Raw genomic sequence first — 12397 nt, forward strand, 5'->3', positions numbered from 1 at the left:
GAGTTGAAATACATCGTTCTTTTTGTTTTGTTCTATAATTTGTTTTGGAGAAAATATCTGTTTCTCTTAATTTATTTATTTTTTAAATTTAATTTGTATATTAACTGGTAAAATTTCATGATGGGCTTTAAACATTATTTTGAGACCGTTAAACTCCATCAAATTTGAAAGCTTTTATTTGTATGAATAATGTATTGGAAATAGTTGTAGGGTGGCACGGTGCTCGAGTGGTTAGCACGTCCTCCTCCTAGTTCTGAAGACTCTGGTTCTGGGTGGAGTTTGCATGTTCTCCCCGTACCCGTGTGGGTCTTCTCCGGTCTCCATTCCAAAGACATGCACGGCAGGTTAACTCACTCACTCCCAAAAACATATTTATACGTTTTTTAGGTTTTTGTATGCTAGAGTTTTTGCATGAAGGCTTTGATGCAGTTTCTGACCTGGAGCGGTCGCTTAAAGCGATGGTACTTATTACACACAAAAAAAAAAAACGGCCAGCAGGTGGCAGCAAAGTATAAGAGATCAACCAGGTCCATGTTGCAACAAGCTGTTTTTCACAGTATTTTCAACAGGTTTGTGAATAATGATGAAACTTAGCTAATTCTAATGCTAATTGCTACAAAATATACCGTGCTCTCGTTTTTTTTTTTCCTGATGAAAGAAGAGACACATTTTTCTTTTGGTGGTTCATGTTTTGAAGTGAATGAGTTAATTGGGAGTTCCGAATTGTCCCGAGGTGTGCTTGTGAGTGTGGATGGTTGTTCGTCTCTGTGTGCCCTGCGATTGGCTGGCAACCAGTCCAGGGTGTCCCCCGCCTACTGCCCAGAGCCAGCTGAGATAGGCGCCAGCACCCCCCGCAACCCTTGTGAGGAATAAGCGGTCAAGAAAATGGATGGATGGATGGAAATAGTTGTAATATCATTCACATAAAGAAGAAAAAGTACTGGCCCCAGTAATGATCCCTGGGGCACCCCACGAGTTACATAACTGTGTGTTGACTGTCTACTATTGAATTCAACAAATTAGTCTGCGGATGCAGTACAACGAAACACAGGCATTCAAAATTTCTCATTTATACTCAATTCATTGAACTTTGCTTTCAAATATTGAAATGAATGGAAGATTTGTGTCACCAAATCTTAAACTGTGGCACTTTAGCGCTTTCAAGCTGTAATCTGAAAGCAAAAAATGAGCAGCGGAGCTTTCGCTCTTTTCAGCTTTCATGGTGCGAGTCTTAGACAAGCGGGTCAGCGAGTCAAGACGAGCGCTGTTACATCATTTGTGGATGCCAGGATGGATTCCTGCTGCTGTTTCCTGATGCTCGGCCAAATTTTCCCTCGGCTTTGTTTGGACAGCATGTCAACAGCAGACACAAGCCAAAGACCTGCAGACTTTGACGGAATTCTTACAGATACTTGAAGCTCCTGCAAAATGTCAAGATATCGTAAAGCTGACAGTCAGTCGATTTTTAGTGCGCTACAATCGTTTACAAAGTTTCAAAGGGAAGAAACATTTGACAGATAATCGACACTTCTCTCTGATTTCTTTCCGGAATGTAAACAGGAGGGAGGTTGTGCTACGACTGAATGATCAGACGTCATGCTAACATGCTAACATGCTAAAGCCAGGTTGACCAAGTCAACTGGTTGTATCTGTTGACCAACTAGTTACTTGGGTTGGCTTTAACAAAAATCGAATAATCAATATTGAATCCATTTTTCTTTTCAAGCCTGATATCAATTTATAAAACCATGAATCAATTATTTTAATGTCTTTTTCCCATAAATTTATAAGAAAATTGAATTTTAATTGCATTTTTTTGTGTGTATTTTACTTGACATTTACTGTTCACATGAATTTAGTTATTCTCTTACGTTTATGCACTTTAAGACAATTCAGAATCTACTATCTGTAATAATTTGCATGTACAATTATTGAATGAGAATTCTGAAAATATTTTCATTTTATCCTTGCTGTTGCAAATCGATGCTACTATATGAAAAACACTTATGTCCATTTTTGTCGTTTGTGTGTGTGTGTGTGGGGGGGGGGGGTGTTTGGGGTGAAACTGAATGCAAACCTCCCAAAAACATAAAAATCTAAAAAGAAAAAAAATGAAAAAAATAATGGATCTAAGTGTTTTTTCCCATAGCAGCGATGAAATGTTTGTGTAACACTTAATTATAACACTAAATCATTTAATCAGTGCCGGATTTTAAAGCGTTTTATAAATAAAGTTGAGTTGAGTTGAGTTGGTGGAGCATTTGACTCCCGATCAAGAGGTCTTTGGTTCCTTTTGTTATATAATAAACTGATTTCAGGCTATTTAGACAGTCATTTATCTATTGGGGATATAGCTCAGTGGTAGAGCATTTGACTGCAGATCAAGAGGTCTCTGGTTCAAATCCGGATGTCCCCTTTATCTCAGTTTTTTTTCATAGTTGTTATGAAAACATGAATTCACAGTTGGTTATGAAAGAAAACTCCCCTTTGGACTGCTAGATTGTCCACTGCTCGTTTAGTTTGCTGCAGCAGCTTTGCAAGTGTGCCAGATTCCAGCAAACTGCCTGCGTGGACTCTGTGGCGCAACGGTAGCGCGTCTGACTCCAGATCAGAAGGTTGCGTGTTCAAATCACGTCAGGGTCATTCCTCTTTTTATGATTGTCATAGTGGCGTAAATCTAAATGTCTCGCTTTGCAATCCAGATTTCTTGCTGTGCTTTTTGTTCATAGTTTGTCCAGCTGCTAGAAACCTGACAACTGAAGAATTTTTAACCCTCAAAGTGTGTTTGCTATGTCCGAAACTTGTGACTTTCCACACATGCAACTATTAATCTGCAATAAATAAATAAAAGTGACCCTGATTGATGTGATTTGAACGAACAACCTTGTGATGTTGAGTCAGACACGCATCCGTGAAAATGTAGCTCTGAATACGTGTCAAGTGCATTGTTAGGTTTCGGAAGCTGCCAGGTGTTAAACTTCACACCAACAGTCTAGCTTCCCGCTACCTCCTTTCACATTGCCATTGTCCCACCTGTAAAGGAAAAATGCGTTTATTTGCTAAATTTCTGTCAGTGTTGGAACGCTTCCTCTTTTGGCGGAGCTTTATTTTGAAGGAATGCGGTAAGGGAGTATGATGTCGTAGAGAGTGAGAGACCTTTGAGGATCGAAGAGTTTCGCGCACAACGAATCCGACATTTTAATTACTGAGTCTGGTTGAAAGTGGCAAAAAGGTAAACAATTGATCTTATCTTTACGTAGATTTAAGTTTGTGTTTAACTTGTGAGTATAATTAGCCTGACTTTATCTGTATTGAGGAAATGTGAACGTGATTGTTTTATTTTCCAGCTCTTACGGTGTCAGAGGTTTGTGTAGTGTGAGACAAAGAAAAGGAGAATTAAAAGGAAACTTCAGATCACCAGTAAAGTTTCATTATTTCAACCGACTAATCACATCTGTCCTCTTCCCAGCTGCAGCACCAGGGCGGCACGCCCAAACGACCGCAAGACCGCCACAGACGGCCCCCCTCTAATTTGCCTGCCACTTTTATTGATTTATGTTTAATAGCAGCCGCCAATTTGCAGAAGCCGCTCTAACCAGGAGCTGAACTCGTGCCATCGCCTCTCCAACATCTGCCGTGAGAAACCGGACACAATTCAGCCGCTTGGAGATGAAGGGACATGTGTGGGGAGGCGTGCGGTGGGTCAGGTCCTAAATGGGCTCGTGTTTTTTTTGTTTTTTTTTGTTTTTCCATGCTTCAAAGTCACACGCTTGCTCAATGATTTCACCGTCGCAAAAATCTATGGGCCATCTCTATCTAGCTATCTAATATACTGCATGTACCTCAACAGTATTTACAGACCCACTTAATCTGCATATCAGATCGACATAATCTGCATGCGTACCTACTAATCTAGTCTACTTTTTTTTATTTTTTTATTTTTTTTTTTTTACAATCTAATCTGCCTACTTTATAAACCCTCCAACCGCATCTAAATATGCAGGGCTGGACTGGCCATCTGGCATAGAGGGCAGATGCCCGGTGGGCTGGAGTCCTTTGGGGCCGATGTGGTGCTATTCAGTTATTATTTGACTCCATTTTACCCGTAGAGACTGGCCCACAATTTAGAAGGAGCAGCCCATTCATCCATTTACAATGTAGAGATCAAACTGAATCAATAAACATCAGTGGTCGAGCTTATGTGGTGGCCAGGAATCGGGCTGGGCCGGTGGGCCTAAGTTAAAATGCCAGATTATTTGTCAAAATGCTGATTATTTGTGCCAGTCCAGTCCTGCTAATATGTATTCATTATTTTTAACTCATTCACTCCCAGCACATTTTTCGCTGTTTTACTGGATTTTGACTGGCCAACAGAATATTGTGTCCTATTGTTATCAAAACATGGAACCTACTAAAACAAATATTAGAGTCTCGTCTTTCATCAGGAAAAAGAAATATATTTCTATTTGTTTCCATTTTCAGCAATTAGGATTAGAATATAGCAAAGTTTCATCATTATTCAAAAATCTGTTTAAAACAGTGGGAAAAAGAGCTTTTTGCAACATGGCTCAGGTTGATCTCTTATACTCTGCTGCTATGTGCTGGCCATTTTTGTAATAACTAACATTGTTTGAAGCATTCTCTTCAGTTCAGAGGCTGCCTCAAACCCTTCTTTATGCTCCAGCATAAAAAAAAACAAAAAACATATAAATACGTCTTTGGGAGCATGGTAATATTTAAAATAGACATATTTATACGTATTTGGGAGCAAATGAGTTAATATTTATCTATTTATTTATTTATTTCCAATAGCAATACAATTAACACAGTCACTTACCGATCTATCAGTTTATCTAACCTACCCAGTATACCTACCTATCTAATCAATTTAACTATCTAATTTACTGTATTATTACAAAATGATGAGGAGTTAAACTTTCCTATGTGTTATTATTGTTGCGGCTTCACCATGGCTACCTCAGACGGTGGAAAATCGCCTGGTGGACTTTGACGGCCCAATTACTGTCACAGATGGTCATTCAGGACTACACAAGAAAAAATCCCGTCTTCATTTTAGGCAGCACACACATAGACAAGACTACGTATTGGAATTTTCACCTTAACGTCTCACTTCCTAATGTGCTGAAAACAGGAAGCACTTGAAGAGGCTAAAAGTGGAAATCAAAGGTTCTAAATTTACACACCATGCAGGCACAGAAACTGACCATGTTTGGTCTTTGCTTTGGAGGAAGCGGTTGTTTCTTACATAAGAGCGTTTACGTAAAAAAAAAAAGAATGTAGGTCAGAACATTCCATCAGTACCCAGAGGTCAGAATTCATGCTAATAACAGGACGCCACGAACGAGCCAAAGTTCTCAATGGTAAAGTGTTTGGAGTGACCTGGAACACAGCCCTGAATCCAGTACAACATACAACAGGACCAGATCCTAGACAGAACCAGGACATAGACTAGAAGAAGTGGCGAAAGCAGGACAGTGGTCTTGCATAGAACAGTACCACGCATCGAACGGGACCAGAGCTTTGGCAGGACCAAAGTATAGTTTAGACAAGGGTCTAGGACTCAATTGGGACCAATATCTAGATCAGAAGCTGGGCCGAAAGCAGGATGGAGCTCAGGACCAGGACACAGATCAGGATTAGGATGTACAGACAACCTCAAAGATTGCAGAAGACCTGGGCCTAGACCAGCACATGTAACAGGACAGGGGGGGTAGTTGTAAGGGGGTCCACAGGAGATCTCCTCCATGTGTGGTCAGGATCAGTTTACCAGCAGGGAAAAAAAAAAAACAGGCCTGGGGGGCAGCAGACATTCCTCACTTGCCAAAAGAGGGACTGGGGGGTGGGGGTCGCCACGGTGACCTCGGAGGGACACATTCCACCCCCTGCGAGGTGATTGTTGATGTCCACCATTTTGTTTCCAAGCGACCACTTCAGGGTCGATTTGCACTCGTAAACATGACACCGCCAACATACAATTGTTACTCAGCACTACGAGAATAACCTCAGGCAATGAGCCACATGCTGCTTCACCGAGACACCACCACACAGTGTCGAGTCTGCAGGAACCATTTCCGTTCAATTCAAAAGGCGTCAAGTGTGTCTAGTGTCGCATTTCACGACTGGCGGCAACTGCTAGTTCTTTAAACGCCTCCTGATTGGTTAGCATGTTTCTAAACGTCTTCTCACCTGCTAACTGCCAGCAGGTGGCAAAACGCAACGGACGAGTAAACACACAGACACACACGTTTGGCAATTCGTCTGAGCAGCTTTGTTTTTTGTGTGCTTGATTTATACTTGTAAGTGTGTTTTCATTCCGGTGTTTGTATATGATGCGAATAATGTGCTAATAAAGAGTGAGCGTGTGGTTTGGAGGATCCAATGTGAGGTCCAACATCTGCCAAGACCACCTTGCAAACGAGCCGCATAACACACACACGCACGCACGTAGTTAAACGTTCATGCTACGTTCACGCGAGTTGTGGTTTTAGCTCGGTGGCCTCATGTTGAGAAGGTTGTGGGTTCAAATCTGTGTCAGACTGACAACCGGTGCCATGCAGCAGCTGGCAAAACACTTTGTTTAGAAATATAGACTACTTCAAATTAAACTATCACAGCAAATTGACAAAATATTGATGATTTTTGACAGGAAAAAAAAAAAAAAAAGATGTTTAACCAACGAAATTTTATCAAGACAAATCAAGTTTTGTTTTTTTTTAAGAATATATATATATATTTTTAAATTCAACAATGGAAAAGATTAGAAGAAAATGCGTTCAAGAATTAACATGGTTTTTTTTTAGTTTTTTTTTTTGGTTTTTGCATATTTTGTATATGATGAAAAAGTACTCATTTTCAGGGCAAAAAAATCCTTTGAATTTTTGTTGTTGTTGATATTTCTTAAAAAACAACAACAACCTGATAATTCTACCGGAAATGATGTTGCTTTTTTTTTTTTTTTTTTTTACTTGTTTTTATAGAAAATGAATTAAGGTGAAAAGTTTGGAAAATTATGTTTTTGTCCTTTTTTCTATTTGTTGTTTTTAGTTTTTTTGTAGAAACCAAATAGTAAGGGAGGAGTTAAATATTTCTTTAAAAAGGTTTTATTTTTTCTATTTTTCTGTTTTTCCAACCCTAATACAAACCTTTTCAAAATGAAGTTCATCCATACATCCATGCATTTTCTGGACCGTTTATTCCTCACAAGGGCCGCGAGGGGTGCTGGAGCCTATCTCAGCTGGCTTTGGGCAGTAGGCAGGGGACACCCTGGACTGGTCGCCAGCCAATCACAGTCAAAATGAAGTTACTTAAAGGAATGTATGCCCTCTTTTTGAGAGAAAAGAAAAAAGTAATAATAGAAGAAAAAATAGTGGTTAAAAAGTTTGGTTTTTTTATTGTTATAATGTTCCACAAGTAGTTATGTGCTTTCTTGCAAGATATGTTTTTTATGGATTTTTTGCTTTTCTGAGGCCAGACAAATGTAGAGCCACTTTTTTTTTTTTTTGGCATTCCACCCGTTTGTCTGTGTTTGTGTTTGAAATGTGATGTTTTCGCTGGTTTGCTGTTGTGTAAACTTGGCATAAGTTGCAATTGCGTAACACAAATCTCGATCAGATGGCGTACAACGAGTCACACGGTGGTCATGGGAGTTCGCTCATCGCAAAGACGGACGGACGGACGGACGCGTCTTGACCTCACGCTGACTCTTCACATCGTTCGCTTCTTTCCACATCAGAAACACGTTTGTCTGTCTGCATTCTCATTTGCATGTTTGTGTCTTTCATGGTTTTTTTTTGTTGTTTTTTTTTTACACTTTCACGTACATGAATGACATCATTCCAAACCAATCAACACACACTGACAGAAAACATCAACCTCTTTTGGTTACTAATATACATATATAGACTATATTTTTGATGAACAAAGCATCAATGTTCACATCAGAAGTCATTTAAGACACATTTTCAGTCATTTCACTTTTTTTTCTGTCACATTATCATTTCGCGTCAAAGCTAAACGACGTCACTTATCACAGCCGTGCACAAAAGAGGCGACGCTCGTCCAATTACCCGTTCAACAAACGCTACATCAAATCGGCTTTTGTGCGTGCGTGATTGTAATATAACGCCTCATGTGTTATTCATCACGATGAGCCCATCCTCAGCTTTGTTGTTATTATGATTATTGTTATTATCACAATAGGATGAACATACAAGTCGCGCAAGCTCATATACACACGCACACAACACACTTTTGAAACCTCACACAAAAGAAATTCTTTTATGTGGAAAAATACACAGGAAACTAGAATCGGAATTTGGCTAAAAAGTTGTAGTTTTTTTAGGAGTGAAAAAGTTGTTTTGTTCTTCTTTTTTTTTTTCAAGAAAAAGGCCATTTTTTGAGGGGAAAAGTCCTTTTTTGAGAAAGTTGGATTTCTTTAAAAATGTACATTAGATTAAATAAAACCTTGAAATTTTAAAAAATACGATTAATGCGTAAAAGTAAAATGAAGGCACAAAATTTGTTTTTCCTCAACATTCTCTTTGAATGTTTTCTACAAAAACAGCTTTTTTTTACAGCGAAAAATTCAGATTTTTTTTTTATTCATTTTTTTAGGAATTTGTTTAATAAATATTTTTGTTTTCCAGTAAATGAGATGACAATTTTTTTTAACAGACACTTTATTTTAAATAAGAAAAACATTTTTACAAAATTTTATTTGTATTAATAAAAGATATTTTCAAGAGTAAATGTCATGTTTTTAAATAGCGTTAAAATAAAAAAAAAAAAAAATAAATATTCCATCGTCCTTTGAATAGATTTTTTTGTTAATTAGAGGGAAAAAAGGCACTTTTTGAAGGGAAAAAGTCTCTTACGAACAAATATTTTAAAACTCATTTTTAAACTTCAAAATTTGTTTAAGAATTCACCCTCCCCCTATAGTTTATATACCTTTTGTTTTGTTTTTTTCGGAAAAAAACAAGTACTTTTTTTTTATTAAAAAAAAAAGCAGTTTGGGATCATGTGACTTGAAGCAAACAAGTCCAAGCTACATTAGCATGTTCGACCTTGTCGAACAACCAAATTCTGACTGAAGCAATTTTCCAAAAACAAGATGTTAGCATGCTAGCTTGTGGCGATGCAAATTGAATTACATGACCTTCCAGTTGAAAGCTGAAAGGTCACGCGTCCATAAAGTGAAACGCTTACATAAGCGAGTCCTCAAAAGAATAATGCTCGATATTCATACGCTAAGCCGAGCTGTAATGAGATTAGCATGCCGCGCGTTATCGAGGTTAATCGGCTTAATGCAGACGAGCAAACATCAACCGAGCAAATTCATTTCCTGCCTGCCAGGTTGCAGGAGCGCGAGAAAGGGGCGGGGCTTCTAATGCTATTGGCCAGGTTTGTTATCATCAAGCAGGACCACCGACAATGATTGTGTCATCCATAAAGCAAATGCTAGCTTCTTTTTAAACAAAAAAAATGTAATTTTATGAGAAGTATTGTTTTTTTTTTGTCAGTAAATCGCAATTTTTTCCTGAAAAAAAAGTTAGTTCCCAAAACCCTTTTTTTTTTTTTTTTTTTTTTTTTTTTTTTAATATTAGAACAGTAATTGGATTGCAAGGTGAAAAAATACAATGTAATCATCAATTTTATTTTTTTTGCAGTGTCACCTGGGACAAAACCAAACTTTTTTTCTAAAAATAAATAAATAAATAAATAAATAATAATAATAATAATAATAATAATATAATACAGTCCTTTTTTCATTTTTTTGTTACTGACTTTTTTTTATTTTTTTTAAATATTTGAACAGTAATTGGATTGCAAGGGGAAAAAATACAATGTAATCATCACTTATATTTTTGCAGTCTCAACTGGGACAAAACCAAACTTTTAATAATAATAATAATAATAATAATAATAATAATAATAATAATAATAATAATAATAATAATAATAATAATAATAATAATAATAATAATAAAATGAAGTAATTCTTTCATTTTTTTGGGGAAAAAAAAGTTGTTACTGACTTTTTTTTTTTTTAAATATTAGAACAGTAATTGGACTGCAAGGGGAAAAATACTTGATCAATTATATTTTTGCAGTCCCAACTTGGACAAAAACAATCTTTTTTTCTAAATAAATAAATAAATAAATAATAATATAATAAAGTCCTTTATTTTATTTCAATTTTTTTTAGGAAAAAGTGGCCATTTCCTAAAAAAAAAAAAATATTTAAAATATATATTGACGAGGTTTTTAAGTTGAAATATTATCAATGGAAACATGCAAATATCATTTTCTTTGCATCTATTGCATTTTTTTGTTCCTCATACTGTATGTGACATTCCCGGCTGGCTAATTCCTTCCTCGTGCTTGAGTGTTTATGTGCACGCACACGCGCGCGCGCAACTTCCTTGTTCACACACAATCGGCTTGATGCGGTTACATAACGTATGTGCGCGTGTGTGTGCGCGTGTGCGCGTTAACATTCCAAGGCCTTCTCTTTCAGACTCGTTTGTCGTCTCTTGACCGAAAAAAGCCATCAAAAGGCGGAATATGAATATGAGCTCGTCTGTGATGATTTGTCGCTGCTCTGTGCAGGCAACAACAACTCTCACTGGAGCTTAGTGGTTGCTCAGTGCTGCCCCGTATGTTGTGGCACAACATGGTACTACACTTGAAGTGCCTGACCCCGGGTTTTCACTGGATGCGGTTGCGGTGCGGTTGCAGTGCGGTCCGGCGACGCAAGCAATTAGATTCCATTCATTCGAATGGTGCAGTCTACACCGCTTGCGGGTGCGTTGCGTGTTGACTGCGGAAGGCCTGCGGCGTGCCGCAAGCCTTCCGCAAGGATAGCCTATTTTCTATTTTTGCCGGACGCCGCAGCGGTAGGCCTCCGGCAAATGGCAAGCTAGCACAAAACACATCGAGCGCGACAGGAAGACCGAGGCAGTTTCAAAATAAATTTCCGGTTACCTTTCAGAATAAAATACTCGCCAGCTCCTATTTCGCAAGTTTTTCAGCAAAACGTGACGTGGGCGTCGCCGGGCCATGTGCTCATTCACGGTTTAGACACCAGCGAACATGGACGAGGAGAGGTTTATATTGGAGGTGGAAAACCACAAAATAATATATGACACGGCACATCCTTTTTATAAGGACTGTAATGTATTGTGAGTTTGATGTTCGCGATTGCTTGTTGTGCCCGTCTCGCTTGCCGTACTGAGCGGCAGCCGGACCCGGAAGACAGAAATAAAGAGTGGACCCGCACTGACCCGACTCTCGTTATTAATATACTTTACAAGGACAACCAAAAAAAGGATGCTGCATGGAATCTCATATCTTTCTGCTTCTCTGTTGAGCAGACTTTCTGTATGTTTGTCGTTGTGAAATGCCACATGATCGCGCGCGCGCGCGGTCCCGCGAGACACGTTGGGAAGTGGGCGGCGACGGAGCTGCCGGACCGCAGCTGTGCGGAGCCGGTGTGGATTGACAGAAAAATTGACCCGTCCGGAGCACGCAGTCAAGACGCACCGCACCGCAACCGCACCGCAACCGCATCCAGTGAAAACCCGGGGTGACTCTAAATTGGGACTTAAAAAAAAAATGTTTGCTTCAAAATCCACAAGACGTCAACATTCACTTGATGTCTATTCGATTTCCAAGGCGGGAAAAACATCGTAACAAAAAGTGACATATTTTATGCAAGCGTCGTGCGCTTATGTCAGAGTCGATACGGTTTGACACGGCGAGCCGAGGACGATACTCGTCAAAAGCGCGTGCTTATGTAAAAGAGGCCTTTGCAAAAAAATAAATAAATAAAAAAACCTTGCGCAATCGTCACATTGTGAACGCATGTGAAGATGTTTTCCTTTGACATTCTAAAGGCCGCCAAAATCACATTTGGACAAGAATGAAAATACATTTGGACAATTTTGGAAAGGTTCGGGAAGAAAGTTGCCTTTTCTTTTTTTTTTTTTTTTTTTACTTCACAAAATAAAAAAATAAAAGAAATCGTTCATTATTTTAAAATACGGTTTTATTTTGAAAATATTATTTTCAAATGTGACGTTCCTGAAAGTGAAGTCATTGACTTTTATATCACTTTTTTCTTCTTTTTTTTTTTTAAGCCATAAGTGCCTGTAAAGCGCTTTACAAAGCCTCACATTCATGCAAAAAATAAAATGTTTTTAGTGAAATATTCAGTTTTCCATAACATTTTTATGATCAGGCCAGATTTCTTCAATATTTTAAGTAGTATTTTTCAAGAAAATTGTTGACATAAAAAAAATAAAAATAAAAAACAAAACAGTTGGAAGAAAAAAAGCAAAATTCCTGTAAAATTCTTTGCTCCCAACAACGTATA

General features: G+C 38.2%; 1 protein-coding gene and 2 non-coding genes across 3 annotated transcripts in view; 2 read left to right on the forward strand and 1 right to left on the reverse strand.

Annotated features, from left to right (window-relative positions):
* Positions 1–12397, reverse strand: part of rasgef1ba (RasGEF domain family, member 1Ba) — a 40750-nt gene that overhangs the window by 26892 nt on the left and 1461 nt on the right. The gene's annotated exons all lie outside the window — the stretch shown is intronic.
* On the forward strand, positions 2345–2416 carry trnac-gca (transfer RNA cysteine (anticodon GCA)). Its single transcript has one exon. It is a non-coding gene; the product is annotated as a tRNA-Cys (tRNA).
* On the forward strand, positions 2572–2643 carry trnaw-cca (transfer RNA tryptophan (anticodon CCA)). The gene has a single exon. It is a non-coding gene; the product is annotated as a tRNA-Trp (tRNA).

Source organism: Festucalex cinctus, chromosome 5, assembly GCF_051991245.1.
Source record: "Festucalex cinctus isolate MCC-2025b chromosome 5, RoL_Fcin_1.0, whole genome shotgun sequence".
NCBI classification, from domain to species: domain Eukaryota; kingdom Metazoa; phylum Chordata; class Actinopteri; order Syngnathiformes; family Syngnathidae; genus Festucalex; species Festucalex cinctus.